Here is a 26,293-nt window from a genome sequence, read left to right on the forward strand (position 1 = left end):
TGGCCACCACCTAAGGATGGTTTTTACCTTTTTAGGTGGTTAAGAAAAAAAAAAAAAGAGTAGTATTTTGTGATGTGAAATTTGCATGAAATTCAGACTTCAGTGTCTATAAAGGTTTATTGGGACACAGCCATAGTCATTCATTTATTTATTGTTTATGGGTGCTTTTACATTACAAGGGCAAAGTTGAGTGGTTACAACAGAAACTATATGGCCCACAAGCTATATTTACTGTATGACTCTTTACAGAAAATGTTGCTGACTTCTGATACAGAGTAGATCAATAGTGTGGCAAAGATGCCATATAGGTAAGTCCAAATCCTATGATCTTATTGAGTTGTGAAAACGGAACATAAACCAGTTTTTTGGTAGGCTTTATTAGGTGATATTGTGAACCATTAAGAAATGGTATAATAATTCTTGTCCAATCCAGGGGAAGAGGGCAAGAGAAAGTATGTGATTAAATAATTCACGTGTATTGTGCCAGCATTAGGAATCATGGTTGTTAAACAGTGCTGGTAGATTGGGGTGATCAGGGGTGGTGGCAGGCTTTGTGACAGCTCTGGGAACTGAACAGAATCTGAATCTTTATAAAATCTGTAAAGGGATTCCACGTTTAAAAAAAATTGTTGCAAAATATACATCACATGAAATTTACAATTTAATCATTTTAAAGTGTAGAATTCAGTGACGTGGTACATTCACAGTGTTATGCAACCATAACCAGCATTTACTTCCAGAATATTTTCATCACACCAGAAGAAACACCTACCCTCAGTAAGCAGTTTTGTAACTTAATAAGCAGTTAGTCCCTTTTTCCCCCTTCTCTCAGCCCCTAGCAACTGATAATCTGCTTTCTGTCTTTATGGATTTGCCTACTGTGACCATGGCATATAAATGGAATCATACAATTTATGGCCTTTTGTGTCTGATCTTTCACTTATCATAATGTTTCAAGGCCCATTTATGCTGTGTGTATCAGTACTTCATCCCTCTTATGACTGAAGAATACTGTATATTATATACCACCTTTTGTTTATCTATTCATCAGTTGATGGATGTTGGGGCCATTTCATGTTTGGCTATTGTGAATAGTGCTTCTGTGAACTTTTAGGTGCTAGTATTTGTTTGAGTACATATTTTCAAGTGTTCTGGGTATATACCTAGGAGTGAAATTGCTAAATTATATAATTCTACATTTAAATTATTGTGGAACCACCAGACTGTTTCCACAGCAGGGTTCCTTACAATCTATATGAATTTTAGGTTACCTTTTCTATTTCTGCAAAAAAAATCTGTTGGATTTTTGATAAGGATTGCATTGCATCTGTAGATCACTATGGGGAATACTGTCATCTTAATATTAAATCTTACAATCCATGAACCATAAGATGTTTTCCCATTTATTATTTAGGTCTTCTTTAATATTATTCGTCAATATTTTGTGGTTTTCCATGTACCAGTGTTGCATATCCTTGCTTAAATTTATTAAGTATACTATTATTTTAGATGCTATTGTAAGTGAAATTGTTTTCTTAATTTCCAGTTTGATAGCTCATTGTATTAGTATACAAGTAATTTTTCAGTGTTGATCTTGTGTCCTATGACTTTGCTGAATGTTTCCTAGTTCTAATAGTTTTTTTGTGGATTCTTTAGGATTTTCTATGTATAAGATACTGTCATCTACAAAGAGAAATAATTTTACTTCTTCCCCTCCAATTTTGACACCTTTTATTTGTTTATTTTCCTGCCTAATTGTTTTGACTAGAATTTCCAGTACAATATTGAATATAAGTATCCAAAGCAGTCATCTTCATCTTATTTTTTGTTTGTTTTCTGTTTTAATCATATTTTTTTTATTTCAGCTTATTATGGGGGGTACAAAAGTTCAGGTTACATACGTTGCCCATGTACCACCTATCCCCCCAAGTCAGAGCTCCAGGCGTGTCCATTCCCCAGACAGTGCGCATTGCACTCATCATGTAGGTATATACCCATCTCCTCCTCGCACCCCCCCAAGTGTACAATTCTGTAGTAGCGTTAATTATATTTATATTGTATGCAGCCAATCTCCAGAACTTTTTCATGTTGTGAAGTTGTGAAGTTTCAGAGCTGTGAAACTCTGTACTTATTGAACAACAACACTCCATTTCTGCCTCCCCCATCTCTGGCAACCACTATTTTACTTTCTCGTTCTATGAGTTTGACTGCTCTTGATACCTCCTGTAAGTGAAATCATACAGTATTTGTCTTATTGTGATTGGTTTATTTCACTTAGCACAATGTCTTCAGGCTTCCTCAGTGTTGTACTGTGTGTAAGAATTTACCTCCTTTTTAAGAACTAATGACATTTCATTGTATGTATATACCACATTTTGTTTATTCATTCATCTGTCAATGGACATTTCAGTTTTTTCCTCCTTTTAACTATTGTGAATAATACACTATGAACATGGGTATACAAATATCTCTTTGAGACCCTGCTTTCAATTCTTTTGGATTTCCAGTACAATGTTGAATGTAAGTGTCCTTTGTCCATCTTTTAATAATGTTGTAAGTTAATTTTTAGACATTTTTTTTTTTAGTTTTGTATTTTGCATATGACTATCCACTTTTTCCAGTACCATTTGTTAAAAGATTGTCCTTTCCCAATGTTTTTGATGACCATGTTGAAAATCATTTGGCTATACATGCATGGGTTTATAACTGGGCTCTCTATTATATTCCTTCAGTCTATACTCAGAAGTGGTATGGCAAGATCTTATGGCAATTCTTTCTCTTTTTTTAATCACTTTTTAAAGCATGACCTGTGGTAATTCTTTTAATTTTTGAGGAACTGCCATACTGCTCTTTACAGAGACTGCACCATTTTACTTACATTCTCATCAGTAGTGTACAGGGTTCCAATTTCTCCACATCCTTGCTAACACTTGTTATTTTGTGTTGTTATTGTTTTGATAGCAGCCATTGTATCATAATAGGTGAAAAGTCATATTTTATTATGTTTTTGATTTATATTTCCCCAATGATTAGTGATGTTGAGCATCTTTTCAAAAGCTTATTGGCCATTTGTGTAGCTTTCTTAGAGAAATGTTTGCTCAAGTCCTTTGTCCATCTTTTAATCAAGTAATGAGTTAATTTTTGTTTTTTGGTTTTTTTGTAGTTTTAAATTTTGCATATGGCTATCCACTTTTTCCAGTACCATTTGTTAAAAATATTGTCTTTTCCCCATTGAATGTTTATGATGACCTTGTTGAAAATCATTTGGCTTTTCATGCATGCGTTTATAACTGGGCTCTCTATTCTCTTCCTTTGGTATATATGTCTGTCTTTATGCAGGTACCATGCTATTTTGATTAGTATAGCTTTGTGATAAGTTTTGAAGTCAGGAAGTGTGAGACCTCCAGCTTTGTTCTTTTTCAAAATTGTTGTGATCCCTTGAAATTCCATATGGATTTTAACATGGAATTTTTTGTTTCTGCAATAATAATAATACTGTTGGGATTCTGATAAGTGGATTGCATTAAATCTGTAGATCTTGGCTTGTTTTTGGTTTTAAGAGGATATAAAGGGGAAGTTTTTCAGTCTTTCACTATTGAATATGATGCTAGCTGTGAGTTTTTCATAGATGCCCTTTGTCATACTGAGGAAGTTCCCTTCTATGCCTAATTTGTTGAGTGTGTTTATCATGAAAGCTGTTGGATTAATGTAGTATATTTCATTGATCGATTTTTTTATATCTTAGGTTGGACTGCTGTAACAAAAATATCATAGACTGAGTGGCTTAAACAATAGAGATTTCTTTCTCACAATTCTGGAAAGTCTGAGATCAGAATGCCAGTGTGGTTGGGTTCTGGTGAGAGCCCTCTTTATAGTTTGCAGATGACTGTCTTCTTATGTACTCACACAGTAAAGAGAATAAACAAGCTGTCTCCTGTCTTTTCTTCTAAGGGTAATAATCTCATCATGAGGGCCTAATTACCTCCCAAAGTCCCCATCCAAAATATCATTCTATTGGCAGTTAGGTTTCAACATGTGAATTTTGGGAAGACACAAAAATTCAAATCCGTAACATTCCAAATCTCATTTGGTACAGTACTGTCATGGTATGTAATACTTTTAATATGCTGCTGGATTCAGCTTGCTAGTATTTTGTGGAGGATTTTTGCATATGTATTCCTAAGGGATATTGGTCTGTAACTCTTTTTTTTTTATCTTTTGATGTCTTTATCTGACTTTGATATTACAGTAACACTGGGCTAAAAAATGAATTAGAAGTATTACTTTGTCTTCTGATTTTTGGGAGAATTTACATAGATTGGTGTTAATTCTTTTAATATTTGGTAGAAATTACTAATGGAGGCTTCTGGTTCTAGGCTTTTATTAGTTGGGAGGTTTTTTAAATTACTGATTCAATCTTTTGCTATAGGTCTGTTCAGATATTCTATTTTTCTTGAGTCAGATTTGGTAGTTTGTGTTTCTAGGCATTTGTGCAAGTATCTAATTCATTGGTGTACAGTTGTTCATAGTATTTTTTCATAATCTTTTTTCTTTTTTTTTTTTTTTTTTTGAGACAGAGTCTCACTCTGTTGCCCAGGCTAGAGTGAGTGCCGTGGCGTCAGCCTAGCTCACAGCAACCTCAAACTCCCGGGCTCAAGCGATCCTCCTGTCTCAGCCTCCCGAGTAGCTGGGACTACAGGCATGCGCCACCATGCCCGGCTAATTTTTTCTATATATATTTTTAGCTGTCCATATAATTTCTTTCTATTTTTAGTAGAGATGGGGTCTCGCTCTTGCTCAGGCTGGTCTCGAACTCCTGAGCTCAAACGATCCGCCCACCTCGGCCTCCCAGAGTGCTAGGATTACAGGCGTGAGCCACCACGCCCAGCCCATAATCTTTTTTCTTTCTGTAAGGTTGTTAGAAATATCCCCACTTTCATTTCTTTTTTTTTTTAGACAGAGTCTCACTCTGTTGCCCAGGCTAGAGTGAGTGTCGTGGCGTTAGCCTAGCTCACAGCAACCTCAAACTCCTGAGCTCAAGCGATCCTCCTGTCTCAGCCTCCCGAGTAGCTGGGACTACAGGCATGCACCACCATGCCCGGCTAATTTTTTCTATATATATTTTTAGCTGTCCATATAATTTCTTTCTATTTTTAGTAGAGATGGGGTCTCGCTCTTGCTCAGGCTGGTCTCCAACTCCTGAGCTCAAACGATCCGCCCACCTCGGCCTCCCAGAGTGCTAGGATTACAGGCGTGAGCCACCGCGCCCGGCCCATTTCTGATTTTATTAATTTGAGTCATCTCTCTCTGTATGTCTCTGCCTTTTTTTTTTTTTCTTAGTCAATCTAGCTAAAGGTTTGTCAATTTTCTTGATCTTTTCAAAGAACCAGCTCTTGGTGTGGTTGTGTGTCTCTCAATCATTTTTTTTATAATCTATTTCATTTTTCTCTGTTCTCTTCTTCATTTCTTTTCATCTGTGAGCTTTGGCTTTAGTTTGTTTTTCTTTTTCTAGTTCCTTAAGTTACAAAGTCATGAATTTGAGATTTTTCTTCTTTTTTAATGTAGACATTTGCTGCTAAATTTCCTTCTGAATATGGTCTTTACTGCATGCCATAAGTTTTGGTATGTTGAATATTTGTTTTCATTTACCTGATAATATTTCATATTTTCATGTGATTTCTTCCTTGACCCACTACTTAAGAGTTTCTTGTTTAATTTTTTCATATTTGTGAATTTCTCAGTATTCTGTATTGTTTTCTAATTTCATTCCATTGTGGTCAGAAAAGATACTTTTTGTGATCTCAGCCTTTTTAAATGTATTGAGACTCGTTTTGTGGCCTACCATATATACATTTGATAAGACTGTGTATTCTGCTATTGTTGGATGGAGTGTTCTATGTAAATCTGTTAGGTCTAGTTGGCTCATAATGTTTTTAAGTCTTCTTAATTGCTTAATGATTGTCTCTCTGGTTGTTCTATCCATTAATGAAAGTGGTACATTGAAGTCAATAAGTATTATGTAGAACTGTCTATTTCTCCTTGAATCCTGTCAATCTTGCCTCATACATTTTGGTGTACTGTTGCTTAGTATTTATAACCACTATGTCATCTTTGTGAATTTACCCTTTATCAATATATAATGTTCTTTTTTTTCTCTTGTAACAATTTTTGACTTAAAGCCTATTTTGTCTCATTTGTATAGCCACCCCAGCACTCTTTAGGTTACTATCTTCTTCGATCGTTTCACTTTCAACCTATTGTGTGTTTGGATTTAAAGAATCTCTTGTAGACAGCATATATTAATAGTTGGATCACACATTTTTATTCATTATGCCAATTTCTGCCTTTTAATTGGGGAGTTTAGTTTACTTAAAGTAAGTGATAAACTGTTTCTTAAAGAAAGGACTTCTGCCATTTTGGTATTTGTTTTCTGTATGTATTATGTCTTTTATTTTCAATTCCTCTATTACTACCTTCTGTGTTTAATGGACTTATTTTCTAGTGAACCAGTTTAATTTCTTTTGAATTTCTTTTATATATATATATATATATATATACACACACACACACATATATATATACATATATATATTAGTTATTTACCTAGTGGTTATGCTTGGTATTACAATGAACACCTTGAATTTATAACAATCTAGTTTGCATTAATACCGACTTAGCCTTAATAGGATATAAAAATTCTGCTCCTATACAACTTAGTCGCTATCCTTTATCTCGTTGCAGTTACAAACTACTTGTTCAGTAATTGTGTGCACATTACCATAGACTTATTTTCTTTTAAATTTTTTTTTATTTCAGCATGTTACAGGGATACAAATGTTTAGGTTACATACATTGCCTTGCCCCACCTGAGTCAGAGCTTCAAGCATGTCTGTCCCCCAGATGGTGCGCCCCGCACCCATTCAATATGTATATACCCATCCCCTCCTCCCCCCTCCCATCTTCCCGACACCCGATGAATGTTATTACTATATATGCCCTTAAGTGTTGGTCAATTAATACCAATTTGATGGTAAGTACATGTGGTGCTTGTTTTTCCATTCTTAGGATACTTCACTTAGTAGAATGGGTTCCAGCTCTATCCAGGATAATACAAGAGGTGCTAGATCACCATTGTTTTTTGTGGCTGAGTAGAACTCCATGGTTTACATATACCACATTTTATTAATCCACTCATGTATTGATGGGCAGTTGGGTTGTTTCCACATCTTTGCAATTGTGAATTGTGCTGCTATAAACATTCTAGTGCAGATGTCTTTTATAGAATGTCTCTTGTTCTTTTGGGTAGATGCCCAGTAATGGGATTGCTGGATCAAATGGTAGTTTTACTTGTATCTCTTCAAGGTATCTCCATATTGCTTTCCACAGAGGTTGTACTAGTTTGCAGTCCCATAGACTTATAATTATTGTTTCGTGCATTGGTCTTTTAAATGATACAGACTAAAAGAAGATTTAAAATCAAAAAAAGACAATAAAATCGACTTTTGTACTTACTCATAGTAATTACCCTTCCCATGAAAAAAAAATGTTATTTGGATTGGAGTTAGTGTTTAATGCCCTTTCATTTCATCCTGAAGGACTTCTTTCCGCATTTCTTTTAGAACAGGTCTAGTACTGACAATGTCTTTATCTGGCTTTGGTATTAGGGTAACACTGGGCTAACAAAATCAGTTAGAAGTCTTACCTTCTCTTCTGTTTTGGGGGAGAGTTGACAAGAATTGGTGTCATTATTTTTTTACTATTTGGTAGAAATTACTAATGAAGGCATCTGGTTCTGTGTTTTTCTTTGTTGGGAGACTTTGTATTAATTTCTCCTTCATTTTTGAAAGATAGTATTGCCAAATTCAGAATTCTTGGTTGACATTTTTTTTTCTTTCCTTTACCTTAATCTTACCATCCTACTGCCTTCTGGCCTCCATGATTTCTAATGAAAAATGGCTGTTAATTTTATTCCAGATCCTTTGTACATGATTATTCACTTTTCTCTTGCTGCCCTGAAGAATCTTTCTTTCTGTGTCTTTGTCGTTTTTTTTTTTTTTTCTCTTGAGGCAGTGTCTTCCTCTGTCACCCTGGATAGAGTGCAGTGGTGTCATCATAGCTTACAGCAACCTCAAACTCATGGGCTGAATCTATTCTCTTGCTTCAGGCTCCTGAGTAGCTGGGACTACAGGTGCACTCCACAGACACTCAGCTAAATTTTTCTATTTTTTTGTAGAGACAGGGTCTCTCTCTTGCGCAGGCTTGTCTCAAACTCCTGAACTCAAGTGATCCTCCCACCACAGCCTCCCAGAAGGCAAGATTACAGGCACGAGCCACCACGTCCGGCCTTTGTCTTTTTGACAGTCTGATTATTTCTCTGTTTGAAGCTCTTTGGGTTTATTCTATTTATAGTTTCTCGAGCTTGTTGGGTGTGTAGATTCATGTTTTTCATCAATTTGGGAAATCTTCAGACATTATTTCTTCAAATATTCTTTCTGTCTTTTTTCTCCTCTTTAGCATCTCCTATCATGAGCATGTTGATATGGTTGATAGTGCCCCATGGGTCTCAGGCTCTGTTCATTTTTCATCACTCTTTTAACCTCAGAATAGGTAATCTCAATTGATCTGTCTTCAGTTTTGCTGATTCTTTGTTCTCTTTCAACTCAAATCTATTAAGCCCTTTCACTGATTTTTAAAAATTTCAGTTGTACTTTTCAGCTTTAGAAATTTCTAATTAGTTTTTATATAATTTCTTCCTCTGTATCGATATTCTGTATTTGGTAAGACATCATTCTCCTGGTTTCCATTAATTCTCTGTCTATAGTTTCATTTAGCTCTTTGAGCATATCTAAGGCAGTTGATTTAAATTCTTTATCTGGTAAACCCAACGTTAAAGCTTCTTCAGGGACAAGTTTTATTAATTTCTTTATTTGTATCTCTGTGGGTCATATTATATTCTTTGCATTCCTCATAATTTTTTGGTGAAAGGTGGGAATTTTGAATAGTGTGCTAATTCTGAAAATCAGATTCTTCTTCTTCCCCAGAGTTTGTTGTTGCTGCTTGGTTTTTGTAGTTTGTTTAGTGACTTTTCTACACTATTTTTGTAAAGTCAGTATTCTTTATTGCATATGGTTACTGAAACTTGTATTCTGTTAGTGGTGAGCGTGTGATTTGACAGATTTCCTTAAATGCCCACAGCCAAAACAAAACCAAAAAACTCTTCTGGTCTTGCATATTGGCTCTGTTTTAGGGCACTCCTTCAGTGGTTTGCCAGGTCGTTTAAATCTCTGCCTTAACCTGTACTTCCTGCTTCTACAAAGCCTAACGGTCAACCAGAGGTGAAAGCTTAGATCCTCTCTGGTCTTTTCTGAGCGTGCATACAGCACTGGCCCTGCACTTGACCTTCTCAATTCCCTGGTTTATGCAGGAGCTTTTGAAAGGCCTTATTCCCCCTGTATTTCCTTCCCAGTCTTTTTATTCCCAGTTTTATAAGTCCAACTGCTGCTTCCCTACTCTGTTATCCTTTGCCCCAGGCTGCTGTGGCCAAAGTATTTGCCTTTAAATGCTTTTGACAAACACTGCCTGGAAGGCTACTCTAGCTCCAAGAAAGTTCCAAGCCAGGCAAAACAAATGCAAACATCTAAACCAGTTCCTCAGGGAGTCCACACAGACAGATCAAAATACACAACCACAGTTCTGAGAACAAGGTACATATTATCCACTCTGGCATTGGTGGCAGTAAGCCATACAAGGAATGCCCTGGTTTTACTAGTTTTTTAATTAGATTATGTAGAGTTCTGAAAAGCTTGATTCTGAGAGATTTTTTTCCCCTTTATAGCTTCATTATTGCTTTAGTTATGGGATGGAGTTTTGCAGTTCCCTTTTCCATTTTCAGCCCAACTCCCACATTAGTTTTTGAGTGCTTACTTCATGGTACAACAGATGTGCCTGGCCCACGTTGAGCTTTTCCTGCACCACCTTTGTCATCAGCCATTTCATCCTTCTTTCTAGTGGAGGATGGAATTTAAAAACCAAGATCTGGGTGCTCATTGCTACAGGTTGTCACTGCCTCAGACCCTCTCAATTGACAGTTGGGAAATATATGTATGTATGCATGCATACACACAGAAATACATATGTATACATCTGCCTATTTCTGTATTCATCTATCTATACATATTTAAAAAGAGTGAGTTTACACAGATGCTTCTAGTTCCAATCTAACTTCACAGCCTTTCTCTTTCCCGTGTTTGTAACTTCTTTCTCCAACAGTGAGAAACAAAGTTGTACCATTATCCACAATATTCATTTGCTCCTTCTTTCTGTTTGTAACCAGTGCTCCTGCTGATCCTGCCTGTCTCCTCAGCTCTGGGATGGGGGCTCAGATCACCATCTTCCTGAAAATATTTACCCTTGTTATAGTAAGTATGCAAATTAGATTTGAAATCTTAAAATATTTTAGAAATGAAAGAGGTCATTTGGCTAAGTCCTCTTCATTTTATTTTTGGAAAAAAATTATCATTGATTATTTTATATAAACTTAAACATCAAATTTCTGATTATTGGCAGCACAGTATCTAAAACCTGTCTATACTGATTGCCGACCCACTACTTTGTTTATTAAATCTGGTCTTTCTTATTTACAGAGTCCTATAATATTAGTATGTATGGAGTACCTATAAGCAGACATTTTCAAAGTAACTAGAAGATTTTGGTACAATACTAGGGTACTATTTTACCAATATTTGAATATGTCCTTATAAATAGTATGATTAGTTCAAACTTTTATTTTCCAGTTTAGCTTTACCTTTGATCCATTTTTCTCAAATGGGCTGCTGCAGGGGTGGGGAACCTGCAGCCTTAAGGCCACATGTGGCTTTCCTAGGCTCTTACCTGCAGCCTTTTGACTAAATCCAAATTTTACAGAACAAATCCTTTTATTTTTGTTAATACATTTTTGTTTGTCTTTTATATTTTTATTTTTAAAATGAACATATTTAAAATACCAAAAAATAAAATAAGTTTAATTTAAAAGGAAAATATGAATTATTCAGTCACTTTGGATGACTCAACTGATACTGCTGACTTGGTGCAGGTTTCATACATCATTTGGGTTATAACACAAGATTTTCTTTACTACGAAGAGTTACTCGCTTTGGGCACTCTTGTGAACAGAACATGGGAATAGATATCTTCAACAGCTTTCAAGATAAATGTCATGAAGTTGGACTGAATTTGGTAAATTTAGTGAGTGTATGTACAGACAGTGTACATTCCATGACAGGAATACATATACAGTTTTTTGCACAGATAAAGAGTATTAACAGATTTAGATGCTCTCATTTCTTTTCATTGTGTCTTACATCAGCAAAATCTCTGTGCTAAAGCCACTATTTTAAGTGACACTTTGCAACAAGTTACAAGTATTTATTTGTGCAAATGCAACACAGCATTATCAGTTTTGTAACATTCTAAAGTTGAATGATGAGGTATTCTGTTAGTGTGGATTTGCCATATCATTCTAAAATGCATTGGCTATCACAGGGACAGGTGTTAGCCAAAATTTTATCTCTGTGAGAACAGATAGTTAAATTTTATGAAGAACAGAATTAGCAATGTGAGTTATTGAAAGAAGATTTCTATAGGAATACAGCATTTCTGTGTGATAATATGTTAAATCAAAATGACTTGAATATTTCTTTGCAAGGTAAAACTAATATACGAGGCAAAAGGTCCAAGCATTTTGAAAAAAGCTATCTTTTTTCAAAATACTTCTTCAAAAGGAAATTTCAGATGAATATTTTTACCCAGTTAGCAAAGGTCATTGATAAGTAGGCTGATATATGTGAATCATTTGAAGAATAGGCAGCTGTTATAGACCTATTACTAATACTTAGAGAATACAAGAAAAGGTTGATTGACTTTGAGAATCATGACATCACACTCAAAGTAACATTTCAGCCTCACCTAGTTGATATCACCAAGGGACCTAAAGAACTACAGGTGGAATTGATTGAGCTCTCAGTAGATGACATTTTAAAGTCATTGATGCTAAAAAAGATCCAACTGAAATATGGAAAAATGCAGTAGAATACCCACGCCTTCAGCAACATGCTTGAAATATTCTTTCTTGCTTTTCAAACATTTATTGTTGTGAATCTACATTTTCCTACCTAACCCAAATCAAGACACCCTTAAGGTCACAAATGACCAATACCCATCTACAGGATCAACTGAAACTGCAGACCTCAATGGTGCAACCACATATTCAAATGCTTTCCAACAAAAAGCAGGCACAACAAAGTCATTCAACAGTTAACTGTGGGAAATGGGAGCACTGATATTTACTGTAAATGTCTCATAACTGAGATGCATACAAAGTCCTGCTTCATGTTCTCTTTTCTTTTTGAACTGTTATTGATCATCGTAGCACACTCCCCTACAGATTGAAATTTAAGGCTTTTCTGTGATCATAAAACTCTGTCTTGTTTCAACTGATCAAAACAAATATATTTCAAATATTTATCGATGTTAAGCACAAAAGTAAAATTTTGTTGGAAATGCATCCTACAGAGATGGAACTTGATGAATTTTTTCCAACTAATTTACTTTTATCATTGGATGAGTATTACTAGAATGAGAAGTTCAGCATTAATTTTATTCCAAGTTTTCAATTCCATGGACATAAACATTGAAAAATCTTATTCATGTAAATAAGTAGATGTGAATAGATGGAAATTTATTTTAGTTATGTCACTCAATGCTTCAGTTCTTTCCAAATTATGTCAAAAAATTACACAAAGATTTTATAAAGAAAAAAATCAATAAGAAAAAATCAAACAACCCCATCAATAAATGGACAAAGGACATGAACAGAAACTTTTCAAAAGAAGACAGAATAATGGCCAGCAAATATATAAAAAAATGGTCAACGTCTCTAATGATTAGAGAAATGCAAATCAAAACCACAATGAGATATCAACTAACCCCAGTGAGATTGGCCTTTTTCAAAAAATCCCCAAACAACAAATGCTGGCGAGGATGTGGAGAGATAGGAACACTCTTACCCTCCTGGTGGGACCACAAATTAGTGCAACCTCTGTGGAAAAGAATTTGGGGATACCTCAAAGAGCTAAAAATAGAAATACCATTCGATCCAGCAATAGCACTATTAGGCATCTACCCAGAACAACAAAAGACATTTTATAATAAAGACATCTGCACCCAAATGTTTATGGCAGCACAATTCACTATTGCAAGGATGTGGAAACAACCCAAGTGCCCATCAGTTCATGAGTGGATTAATAATATTTGATATATGTATTACAATGGACTATTATTACTCAATTATAAGAAGCAACAGTTATCTAGCACCTCTTATATTTTCCTTGATAGAGCTTGAGCCCATCCTCCAAAGTGAGCTATTACAAGAACGGAAGAATAGGCTCCACATGTGCTTGACATCAAATTGGCACTAACTGATCAACACTATGGTGCTCACACAGTAGTAATATTCTTCAGGGATTAGGGGGTTGGAGGGTAAACTCACAACTAATGGATGTGGTGAGCATTGTAGGGGGGAAAAGGCACACCTCAAATCATAGTTTGGGTGTGGCAAAGTCATAACATGTAACCTAAATGTTTGTACCCCCATAATATCCTGAAATAAATAAATAAATAAAGATTTTTATTGATCTGTCAGCTAACAACTCTGATTAGAATCTTTCAATTTTGTTGAAAGTAAGTAACTGAAAACTACGTAACATATAAAAGGATGTATTACCCCATTCTCATTTTTTGAGTCAATTGTCCTTTTATTTATTTATTTATTTATTTGGTGTCCTAGAGGCTTTTGCATCCTGGAGGTATTGCACCTCCTCCAACTTTGATCTTAAGATTGTTAATGCTATTCAGGACCACTTGCAAGTCCATGGTTTTAAGAATCAGCTTTTCCATTTCTGCAGAAAGGCTGTTGGAATTTCAATAGAGATTGCATTGAATCTACAGATTGCTTTGGGTAGTATTGCCATTTTAGCAATGTAAAGTCTTCTAGTCTATGGATGTGGAATGTCTTTCCATTTATTTAGGTCTTAATTTCTTTCTGAAATATTTTGTAGTTTTGCATTACACTTGGTTGAATGTATTACCAAGTAGCTTAGTACATTCAGGCTATTAATAATGAAACACCATAAACTGAGTGGCTTATAAACAGCAGAAATCTATTTCTTACAGTTCTTGAGGCTAGGAAATCCAAGATCAAGGCATTACTGGATTCAGTGTCTGGCGAGGGCTTGCTCTCTGCGTCTTAGGTGGCATCTTCTTGCTGTGTTCTCACTTGGCAGAAAAGGCACAGATGAGTTCCCTCTGGCCTCTATTAATAGGGGCACTAAACCCATTCATGAAAGCAGAGCTTTCTAATAACCTTCTAAAAGCCTCATCTCTTAATACTATTGCAGTGGGAATTAGGTTTCAACGTAAGACATCGTGGAGGGACACATTCAGATCACAGTACTAAATGAGTATTTTTTTCTACTCGATGCTATTATAAATGGAATTGTTCTCTTAATTTCCTTTTGGATTGTTCACTGCTAGAGTATTAAAAAAAACTAATTGTTGGGTGTTGATTTTGTACCCTGCTGCTTTGCTGAAGTCATTTATTAGCTTTAGGAGATTTTTTGTAAATTCTTTGAGGTTTTCTATGTATAGATAATATATCTGCAAATGGAGTAATTTTACTTCTGCCTTTCAAATTTGGATGTCTTATATTTCCAATTCTTGCCTAATTGCTCTGGCTAGAACTTCTAATATAATGTTGAATTTTAGTGGTAAAATCAGCTATCTTTTTCCTGTTCATGTTCTTAGTAGGGCAACTTTTAGTCTTTAGCCATTGAGTATGTTACCTGTGAGTTTTTCCCAAATGCCCTTTATCATATTGATGGAGTTTACCTTTTTTTTTTTTCCCTGAATGTTGTTATCATCAAATGGTGTTGGATTTTGTAAATTTTTGTCTGTGTCAATTGAGATGATCATGTTGTGTTCCCTTTGCATTCCTAGGATAAATCTCACTTGGTTATGGTGTATTATCTTTTTAATATGCTTCTGAATTTGGTTTGCTAGTATTTTATTGGGTATTTTTACATCTGTATTCACAAGGGATGTTAGTCTGTAATTTTATTTACTTGTGAAGTGTTTATCTAGCTTTGGTATCAAGATCATGCTGGCCTCACATAATGAGTTAGGAAATGTTCCCTTCTTTTCTAATTTTTGGAAGAGTTGGAAAAGGATTGGTATTAATTCTTCTTTAATTGTTTGGTAGAATTGACCAGTGAAAAAGTCATCTTGTCCTGGATTTTTCTTCCTTGGGCAGTTTTTCACTGCTGATTCAGACTCTGTACTTGTTATAAGTATGTTGAGTTTGTGTATTTCTTCTTGAGTCAGTTTTGCTAATTTGTGGTTTTCTAGGAAATTGAAATAAATCCATTTAATTGAGTTATTTAATGTATTAATGTGCAGTTGTTTAGTATTGTCTTATAATCCTTTTTTCTTTCTATAACGTCACTTTCTTTTCTGATTTGAGTTCTTTGCATCCTTTTTTCTTTTGTCAGTCTAGGTAAAAGCTTCTGAATTTTGTTTTATTCAAGGAATTAACTTCTGGATTTATTGATTCTTTGTATGGTTTTCTATTCTCTGTTCATTTATCTTTGCTCTAATATTTATTATTTCCTTCCTTTTGTTAGCTATGAGTTTAGTTCAGTCCTCTTTTTCTAGTTCCCAAAAATGTAAAGTAATGTTACTGATTTGCAATCTTTCTTTTTACATGTAGGCATTTACTACTCTCAATTTCCTTATAGGCATGCCTTTGGCTACATCCCATAAATTGTGATATATTGTATTTTCCTTTTCATTTGTTTATAAGTATTTTTTAAATTTCCTTTGTGATTTCTTCATTGACCCATTGGTTGTTTAATATCAACATTTTTAAAAATTTTACAGTTTTTACTGTTATTTTTTACTGTTATTTATAGCTTCATCTTGTTATGGTCAGACAGGATACTTGTTCAAGATACTTGTACAAGAACTCTATTTTCTTATTGGCCTTCTGTCTACAGGTTCTATCCCTTAATGAAAGTGGAGTAATGAAGTTTTGAACTATTTTTGAAGAACTTTGTATTTCTTCCTTCAAATCTGTCAATGTTTGCTTCATATATTTTGGTTCATTTTTTCATTGGTCCACATACCTTTGCAGTTGATGTATTTTCTTTATGATATAACACTTTTCCAAATACATAATATCCTTCCTTTTCTCTTTTAACAGTTTTTGACTGAAAGTCTATTTTTTCTGATAACTAGTGTAGGTACCCAGCACTCTTCTGGTTATTACTTGCATGAATATCTTTTTCTGTCCTTTTGCACTCAACTTGCTGTTTCTTTGTATCTGAGGTGAGTCTGTTGGAGACAGCATTTAGTTGGATCATTTTGTTGTTGTTGTTCAGTCTGCCAATCTCTGCCATATCCTCATTTATTTAAACCCTGCTTGTCTTTTAAGACGCAATCCCGTTGTCACCTTCTCCCATAAGTCTTATTTGTTTTCTCAAGCAGAGTTAGATGGTTTCCCTGACACTTTTTCAACATCTTTTGTATACCTCCCTTTTGATTGGAGAGTTTAATCCATCTAACATTAAAATAATTACTCATAAGGGAGGACTTCTGCAGTTGTGCAATTTCTTTTCTGTGTGTCTTACACCATTTTCATCCCTAATTTCCTCCATTCCTGCCACCTTTTGTGTTTAGTTGATATGTTTATAATGCACTGCTTTGATTACCTTTTAGATAATCTCTCCCTTGTCTCTGCGGCCTTTATCACAGGTCAGACCTGTTCTCTTGTCCTGTTAGACAGTTCTGTTGACTTGGCACATGTTTTTTCAGGTCTTCCTACCTTTTCTTATGTTTTTGCTACATATTTACAAAAAAACTAAAGTTTTATGTCTTTAGTAAAACATAAGATGTTAACACACTCTGATGAACTTGCACAGAACCCTTTTATGATCCCTGTCTGTGTTGTATGTATTTGTAGTGTGGGGTATTTCAAGTTCTATGACAGATAATGTCTTTGTATGTTTCCTTATGAGAGCATACATTCTTCTCTCATAAGGAAGAATTTTTTATTCAACTTAGAATACTTAGGAACTAAGATAGTTCCAGGCACATGTGAGCACTCACATCTTTTTGCGTTAAGTGATAAGTTAATTCACTGACATGGTATTTCTACTATGATTTATTTTTTACCCAGAAAGTATAACACAAAACAAGATTTATAGTAGAGGTCCTTTGGAACATTTTCTAACATTTTCTGGTTGATTTTCAACAATAAAAATGGTAAGAATTATCCTTAAACACCTTTTTTTATGTCACCTGATTGGGACCACTTCAGACTTAGCAGAAATGTGATTTTTCAGAGATCACTGTCATTCAGGGATGTGACTGTGGGCTTTACCCAGGAGGAATGGAAGCATCTGGACCCTGTTCAGAGGAAGCTGTACAGGGATGTGATGCTGGAGAACTACAGCCACCTCGTCTCAGTGGGTAGGTAGGCATTGTTTCTCAAGTAGACAGTGTGCATGTCTTTTCTTATTTATAGACACTTGTGGAATTCTTGTAGAATATAATAATATTTAGGTTAGGATTTAGAGGTCAAGGAAAATTTATTCCTTTTGGGTACTAGAAAGAAGTGTTTTCGTCTGCCCCATCACAGGAATAAATGAGCCTTTTTTATGTATTTGTGTGTACTCTTTGAGGTGTGCTGTACTCCTCCTTCAGAGAAACCCACCCAGCTTGTCCCAAGTCATGTAATTCTCATTTGCAGGGTATTGCATCCCTATACCAGAAGTGATCCTCAAGTAGGAGAAAGGAGAGGAGCCGTGGATATTAGAGGAAGAATTCCCAAGCCAGAGCCACCCAGGTGAGTTAAAGAGGATGTACCAGATGGAATTCAGGAGGAAAATAGATCACAAAGGGTTAGTTCAGAGATTAAGACCATTAAAGTGTTCTTCAGGAATCATGTTTTAGAGGCTCCAGACCTTTGGAAGTAGCACTCAAATATCCAGCGTCTCTGAATCACTCAGCATCTCTCAGTGTCACTCTCATATATGCATGCTGCCCTTTTTTTTTTCAATTGTGGTAAAAAATGGTATAGAGGTAAGTGTACAACTTAATGAAATTTTACATATGTGTACACTCATGTGTCCATATCCATTATTGAGATGAATATATAGAGTATTTTTCACCATTTCAGAAAATTCCCTGGTGTCCTCTTCCCAGTAAATAACACCCCCTTCTTCTATTACCATAGATCAACTTTACTTGTTTTTAACTTCAGATAAATGTAATCATATGATATACACTGTATGTATATATACACTACATATGTGTTTATGTATTCTCTCTGTACTGTATATATGTATACACACACGTGCACAGACACAGTCCCCAACTTACAATGATGCAAAAGCAATACACATTCAATAGAAAATGTACTTTGAATTTTGATTCAAAATTCTTTATAACTTTATTATAAAATAGGCTTTGCATTAGATGATTTACCTAACTGTAGGATAATGTAGGTATTCTGAACACGTTTAAGATAGACTAGGCCAAGCTATGATATTCAGTAGGTCAGGTGTGTTGTGCATTTTTAACTTGCAATATTTTCAACTTAGGATGGCTTTATCAGGACGTAACCCCATTGTAAACTGAGGAACGTTTGTGTATATATAGAGATTGTGTCTGAGTTCTTTGGCTCAGCATTATGCCTGTGAAATCATCCATGTTGTGTGCTTAGTAGTTTACTGCTTTATATTGCTGTTTATCATTCCATTGTATGACTATACCAGTGTTTACTTGTCCATTGTGTTGAAATATATTTGGGTTGTTTTCAGTTTGGGGGTATGTAGAAAACATTGTTATAAGTATTTGTGTGCGTGTATTTGTTTTGCCTTTTATTTTCGGTTGACATGTAATAATTATACATGTTTCTGAAACACAGAGTGATATTTTGATACATATATGCAATGTATAATGATCAAATCAGGGTAATTAGCATATCTTTCAAGTCAAACAGTTATTTCTTTTCGCTGTGAGCATTCAAAATTTTCCCCTTTTTTAAAAATAATTTATGATAAATTATAGTTAACCATATTCACCCACACAGTGCTATAGAACACCAGAACTCATTCCTCCTGTCTGTAATTTTGTATCTATTAACCAACCTCTCCCCATCTTCCCCTCCCCCTACTCTTCCCAGAATACCCACAGTTCTATTCTCTACTTCCATGAGATCAAAGTTTTTGTCAGCTCCCACATATGAGTGAGAACATCTTTCTGTGCCTGACTCATTTTCTTAACTTAATGTTCTCCATGCTCATTCATGTTGCTACTCTTACTGGGGTGAGATGATACCTCATTTTGGTTTTGATTTACATTTCCCTGGTGATTAGTGATGTTAAGCATTTTTTTCATATGTTTGGCTATCTGTATCTTCTTTTGAGAAATGTCTATTCAGTTTGAGTTCCGTGTATATTCAGTTCCTCTTCCCTTTTTCCCACTTTTCAGTCAGGTTTTTTTTCGCAATCTCTACAAATAGGCACACAAACATGCACACATCTTTACACCTGCTAGGCCTTTTATTAGGATTGCATTGATCATTTTGGGGAGAATTGACATCTTAACAATATTGAGTTTTCTAATCCATGAACATGGTATAACTTTACTTTGGACTCCTTTAATCTCTTTCTGGTTCTGTAGTTTTCAGTTTAGAGGTTTTGGCTATTTTTCATTAAATACTTTCCTAGGGATTTTATGTTTTTATACCATTTTCATTCTCACTATTTTATTTTCTAGTTGCTTATTGCTAGCATGTAGAAATACAGTTGACATTTGCACATTGGCCTTGTGTCTTACAACCTTGCTAAATTCACTTATTCTAGCAGTATTTTCTAATAAATTTCTTAAAATTTTCTATATAAACAATTGTGTCATCTGCAAATATTAATCTTTATATCTTTTTTTCTTTTCTTCATCTTATTGCGCTGTCTAGAAATGCTGGTAAAATATTTTGTCCAAGTGGTGGAAATTAACATCTTTGTCTTGTTCCTAACCTCAGGACAAACTGTTCAGTATGTTACCATTAATTTTGAGATTAGCTGAAGAATTTCTATAAATGTCCTTTATCATATTGAAGAAATTTCCTTCCGTTCCAAGTTTGCCAAGATTTTTATTGAATTTTGTCATATGATTTTTATGCATACATTGAGATAATCATATGATTATTCTTATTTATTCTGTTATTAATACTATCGTGAATCATTTTGATTGATTTTCAAACATTAAACCAACTTCAGACTCCTGAATTAACCTCTTCTGAATCATAGTGTTTTGCTTTTTTTATATAGCACTGAATTTGGCTTTTTACTATTTTATTTAGGATTTTTCAGTGTATGTTCATGAGCGATGTTATATCTTGTAACTTTTTCAGGTTTAGGGTTGAAGGCTGTACAACTCTCATAAGATGAGTTGGGCAGTGTTTCATATTTTTCTACTCTATGGATGATTTTATGTAAGATTATGTTTCTTATTTTAATGTTTGGAAAAGTTCACCATTGAAACAATTTGGGTCTGAAGTTCTCTCTGTGGAGATTTTAAATGTCATACTGTTAAAAATTTAATATCTATCTTTATTAATATAATTATAAATGGAGTACGAGGTTTCTGGAGTATGTCAGATTAATTATTATTTACTTTCAACCAAATAGTAAATGTATGGCTCCCAGGTACCTCAATTTCTTACTTTTAGGGCCATGAGACAAAACCAGGTATTATCCTGCATATACGTACAAAGTCTGTATTGTGAGTAAAGAACACTGATAAAAGGAATCTGGAAGTGTTTATGTAGAAAAGAGGAGTAACTGTTCCCCTCCCTTTAAAAGAAGAGAGTAAAACCTTTGCTTTTTGGGAAGGATCCTGAGTTCAGAAGAAAAGAAGGTCATTGTCTCCAGCTTTACGATTCAAGGATGTGTTGAGGGTTCCAGGTTTCAGTGTCCTCCACCCCCTGCCCCTGAAATGTAAATTATATCTCTGAGAGGTAAATCTAGAGTTCTGTCCCTATCTAATGAGTCATAAGTTTGTTTCCAAGTCTCATTTTTTTGTTTAGCATAGGTCCCAATTTTCAGTAAGACATGGTCAAAAAATCCTAACTGTACAGAAACATAGAATTATTTTCTCTAGAGTTCTACAATGCCACTCATTTTATTTCTCCATAGGTGACTTTTAGCCAATTTGTCTGTATACATGCCATTCCACATTCATTTTTCTTTACTCTTTAATCATAAAGGTCTATCTTTAGAAAGTCAAGTGGCTTTCTCCTCTATTTTTCCTGCCAACCTTTTACCTGGCCCAAAGTATTATCCAAGGTATAGCAGGATATATTAATATTTTGCCCAGACTTTGCCTTGACCTTCAAGGAAGAAAGAGGTCTGTGGCATACTCTGTCACACATACAACTCTAGCCAGTCAGTTGAATCTGTCTTAAATGCCTTCCCAACTGAGGCAGGGTCATGAATCATTTCAGCTAAAGTTAGGAACAAATTCTGTGCCTGTTTCTAATGGGCTAAATGCACTGTAGGGAAGTGCTCACAGGGTACACATCTGAGGTCTGTTACACCACAGGGATGTTTCCTCAAGTACTTGAATGTTTCTGATAACTACCCCAAAGTGAAAATCCCACTTAAATTGCAAGTTAATGACTGATTACCGTTCACACACATAGGAACCACAATATCTGAGGGCACATGTGGTATCCCTGGAAATAAAGATTCTGCAATTGTTAGGAGTTCCCCTAGTGTGACTCCCCACTGCAGTTCAAATAATTCAGTTTAGTTCTTGTTTCAGAGGGACATCTGAAGGCAGTCAGTTCCAAACACGAGTTAAAGACTCCGGTTCATCTGCTCTCCCCCTGCCTGTGGTATGGGCAATGTCTGGAGGTATTCCACATGGGAAATGTAAGAGCAACTATCTCATGGTCAGACCATCAGGTGGGGATGGTAGAAGTAGCTGCCAGTTTGAATGCCAAAGATTCCCTACAGTTTGTAGTTGGACTAAGCAGCCTGTGTGGCAGTTTGGGAGGGCAGCAAGAGCACTTTCCTTCTGAGAAGAGGGCTTCAGGAGTGGTTCTGAAGGATAAAGAGAATCATTGACCCCTTGCCACACACACATTTTTAAGACTTACTTCCCTGGGTGCCAGGGTTTTTGCTTTCTCTCCATTGTGACAGTGTCAGTGTGTCTCATTGATAACTGCAACTTCACATGTTTTCCAGTCGTCCTCTATTCTTACCCAGACCTTTTATCTGGAAGGCTGAGTACAAGAGAGGCCAAAGCCTTTTAACAGGAAAATATTTTTATACAACTTAAGTGAATTTAAGTCTGACTCACCTAAACCCTTTTTTGGCCAAGCTCTGGCCTGGAGTTGCTGTAAGGTGAACAGCCCAGAAGAATGGTCAGAGTGAGATTGTGAACTTTCAGAATAGGTCTATATAACTCCCCTCCCACCACCCCTCACACACTCATTTGTCTTCATCATACCTAATTAGTAGCCCCAAAACATCCCTTTGAGGGGACAGCTGCATTTCATAATCAGACTAGGGGACACAAAAATGGCAGAGTAAAGGTGACAAGCAGATTTTGAGTTGTGAGGTAAGCATTGACATGGAGACTGACAAATCTCTTCAATGTAGTCTGTATTGTTTCTTCTTAACAGAAGTAACACATACTGATTTTTAAAGTTATTGAATGTGAAAGCCACTCCATATGATCCATCTCATACATACACATCAAGCCCTAAGCTGAACAGGAAGCTTACATTGTGGTTTATGTAGACTTATTAAATGACATTTAAACATTTTTATAATAAATTATTATCATATTCATTAAATACATTTTTCTATGCATGCTTTTTTGGAATTGCTCATTCATTAGCATTTTACCATATTTATCATTATTTACAGAATTGTTTTAAAATAAATTATAGATGTTCAACCAGTAACTATTTCAGTGTGGAGCCGAACAAAAATTTTATGTTTGAGAAAGCTCTTCAGGTAATATTGATAAACATCATTTGTTAAATACAATTGATTTAATATCTATGTAGAGTGTTGAAGGGAAATCAGAGGTGGAATAATAGCTCCCAGTAACATAGTTGGGGGACTGAAAACAGAGCTTCATGAAATACTTTAAAATTCAGTGTTTAACAAAGGATATTGTTATAGCATTACAACTGATATTTGTGTTAAAGTGAATTACATCAATAGTCCTTTTAAGTTTTTTAGTAAACAAAGCTGAAAGTGGTGGGGAGATTTGGGAATGAAGCTTTTTAAAAACATTGTTAGAGTGTAAGTTGATAATGAAAAAACAATCAGTATAAGATCATGGATGAGAATGAACAGTTCATGTGGGGAAAACAGCTGGGGTTACCCAGAGAAAAATATATTCACTCTACAATTGTGAAATGATGTCTTGATTATAATCTGAATCCAAATGTAAAGATATGTTTCCCTCAATGATACCTTTAAAAAAATGTGTTTGTTCTTTTTACTCAGGACAGTATAGTATTGCAGATACCTCGGTGGTAAAAATAGGCATGCATAACCAAAAAGTCTCAAGATAAAAGTAAATGAAAGTTTTAGGACTAGGTTTACAATTCCTTAAGGTTTTCACAGTATCCAGAGATGTGGAAACAAAGACATAAGGGCAGGGTTGAGGATAGTAAGTCAGGTGAGATTTGTTTGGGGGAGAGAGGGAATTAAAATAGGATTTGTTCATCAGGAGAGCTCTCCTTTTTTTTTTTTTTTTTTTTTTTTTGAGAGACAGTCTCTCTGTTGCCCTGGTTAGAGTACAGGGATGTCATCATAGCTCACTGCAACCTCAACCTCCTGAGCTCAGGTGATTCTCCTGCCTCAGCCTCCTGAGTAGCTGGGACTGCTGGCTAATTTTTCTGTTTTTTATAGAGATGGGTCTCACTCAGGCTGGTCTTGAACTCCTAGCCTCAAACAGTCCTCCCACCTCAGCCTTCCAAAGTGCTAGAATTACAGATGTGAGCCGCTGCACCCAGCCAAGAGCTCCACTATTGAATAACTGATGGAATAAAGGAAAAAGATACCATAACCAGAGTAGAATCATAAATCTGATCCTGCAGCAAGGATGACTTGTCCACTCATTGATTTTATTCTTAATGTTGCATACTTTATTCTCAGTGAATCAGAGCTAGAAACAGAATTAGAGCCTGGATTATAGGACTGTACCTTTATGAATTAGAGCTCTTGGAAATTAGATTTGTTGCTGCTACGTGCAATTTAAAAGAGGGATAAGACTGGAAGTGTACACACTGTTATCATAATCTAGGCATGAAGAGAAAATGGCCTAAACTGATCCACACCTTCAAACCTAATGCTAACTATTTCTCCCACATATCCTTATCAACTAATCTTCCTTGTCACTCTATTTATATTTCAGAATTAATTCCAGTAGAACTATTCAAGAAAGTCCAATGAGTTTAACAAATGTAGAAAATGGTCCCATGATGATAAACATGAAAGAATTCAATCTGAAGAGAAATCTTATGAATATAATAAAAATGGGAACAGCTTCTGGCTTAATGAATTCCTTGTTCAGCATCAGAAAATTCAAATTTTGGAGCAACCTTGTGATTACAATGAATGTAGGCAAACTTTCCCTGAGAATTCACTCTTACATATAAGAGAGCTTACATGGGACAGAAAACCTGCAAATATACTGAATGTGGGAAAACCTTCTGTGATATGTCATCTCTTGTTACTCATCAGTGAGCATATCCAAGAGAGAATCACTATGAATGTAATCAATGTGGAGAAAATTTCTTAGAGGACTCCATTCTCTTTGAACATCAGAGTGTTTACCCTTTCAGGCAGAAATCAAATCTCACTCCAATACAGAAAACCCACTCAATTCACAATATAATTGAATATAATGAATGTGGAAGCTTTTTCAGTGAAAAGTTAGCCCTTGGTGTACAACAGATAAAACATCCAGGAGAAAAATCCCATGAATGTCATGAATGTGGAAAAACTTTCAATCAGAAGGTAACCCACACAAGACATCAGAGAATACACGCAGGGAAGAAATCTTATGAATGTCAGGAATGTGGAAAACCCTTTTACAAGAATTCAGACCTCATTAAACATCACAGAATTCACACAGGAGAGAAGCCTTATAGATGTCATGAATGTGGAAAATCCTTCAGTGAAAAATCAACCCTCACTCAACACTGGCGAACACACACAGGAGAGAAACTGTATGAGTGTCATGAATGTGGGAAAACCTTCTCATTTAAGTCAGTCCTTACTGTACATCAGAAAACACACACAGGAGAGAAGCCGTATGACTGCTGTGAATGTGGGAAAGCCTTTCTCAGAAAATCTGACCTCATTAAACATCAAAGAACTCACACGGGAAAAATCTTATGAATGTATTGAATGTGGGAGATCCTTCTTCGAGAAGTCAACATTTACTAAACATCTAAACTCACATCGGTGAGAAACCCTATGCATGTATTCAATGTGGAAAATTTTTCTGCTACTACTCAGGTTTCACAGAACACCTGAGAAGACACATAGGGGAGAAACCTTTTGGATGTAATGAATGTGAGAAAACCTTCTGTCAGAAGTCAGCCCTAATTGTTCATCAGAGAACTCACATAAGACAGAAACCCTATGGATGTAATGAATGTGGAAAATCATTCTGCTTTAAAGCAAAACTCATTGCACACCATAAAACACACACAGGGGAGAAACCTTATGAATGTAATGTTTGTGGAAAATTATTCTATGTTAAGTCAAAACTCTCTGTACATCAGAGAACACACTTGGGGATAAACCCTATAAATATATGAAATATAAGTGAGGGCAGTCACTTTCAGTGAAGTCAAACCTTTGTAGAAGAGAGAACACAATGGTGAGAAAATTTTAATATAATGATACTGAGAACACCTTTGGCCCAAAGTTAGTTCTTATAGCAAAGAGGACAACTTAAAGGAGTAAAACAATATGACAAAATAGAGTGTAGGAAGACTTGGAATTTGAATAATACATTATATCACAAAACTGGAATTTGAACAATACATTATATCACAAAACTCAGAAAGTGAGAAAAAAATCACACTAGTGAATGAATATAGAGAATTTTTAGCTCAAAGCCACTTGTCACTAAATATCAG

The 26,293-nt window shown here is 35.3% G+C and overlaps 1 pseudogene; it reads left to right on the plus strand.

The window, feature by feature from the left end:
• Positions 1–11,175: 11,175 nt before the first annotated feature.
• Positions 11,176–25,999, plus strand: LOC138376560 (zinc finger protein 37A-like; annotated as a pseudogene).
• Positions 26,000–26,293: the final 294 nt, after the last annotated feature.

Source organism: Eulemur rufifrons, chromosome 28 (genome assembly GCF_041146395.1).
Source record: "Eulemur rufifrons isolate Redbay chromosome 28, OSU_ERuf_1, whole genome shotgun sequence".
NCBI lineage: Eukaryota > Metazoa > Chordata > Mammalia > Primates > Lemuridae > Eulemur > Eulemur rufifrons.